The sequence below is a fragment of the Trachypithecus francoisi genome, unplaced genomic scaffold (assembly GCF_009764315.1).
Source record: "Trachypithecus francoisi isolate TF-2019V2 unplaced genomic scaffold, Tfra_2.0 Contig00030, whole genome shotgun sequence".
Lineage (NCBI taxonomy): Eukaryota > Metazoa > Chordata > Mammalia > Primates > Cercopithecidae > Trachypithecus > Trachypithecus francoisi.
In genome coordinates, this window is record NW_022680463.1 from 110,377 (window position 1) to 111,252 (window position 876).

Genomic DNA, 876 nt, shown 5'->3' on the forward strand with positions numbered 1-876 from the left:
GGAATACTATGCAGTCATAAAGAAAGAATGAAATCATGCCCTTTTTAGGGACATGCATGCAGCTGGAGGCCATTATCCTAAACAAGTTAACACAGAATCAGAAAGCCAGATACTACATGTTCTCATTTGTGAGTAGGAGCTAAACACTGGGGACACATGGACATAAAGATGGGAATAATAGACATGGGGGCTACTATAGGGAAGAGGGAGGGAGGAAAGTAAGGGTTGAAAAACTGCCTATTGGGGCTGGAAGCGGTGGCTCACACCTGTAATCTTAGCACTTTGGGAGGCAGAGATGGGCAGATCACCTGAGGTCAGGTGTTCGAGACCAGCCTGGCCGGCATGGTGAAACTCGGTCTCTCTAAAAAAAGAAAAATTAGCCAGACGTGGTGGTGCACGTCTGTAATCCCAGCTACGCGGGAAACTAAGGCAGGAAAATTGCTTGAACTCGGAAGGCGGAGGTTGCAGTGAGCTGAGATCGCGCCACTGCACTCCAGCCTGGGGGACAACAGCAAGACTCTGTCTCGGAAAAAAGAAAAACTACCTATCGGGTACTATGGTCAATACTTGGGCAATGGGTTTAACAGAAACCCAAACCTTAGCATCACGAAATATACCCTTGTAACAAACCTGCACATGTACCCTTTGAATCTAAAACAAAAGCTGAAAAAAATAAATCCAGATTTCTTGACACTGGCACCATTGACATTTCTGGCGGTGTTATGATTGTGGGGAGGGGCTGTCCTTGCATTGTAGGACACTGAGAACCATCCCGGTCTCTGCCCACCTGCTGTCAGTAGCGTTCCCTCCCTTAGTCCTAACAACCAGAAATATTTCTAGGAATTGCCAAATGGCCCCTGAAGGGCAAAATCATTT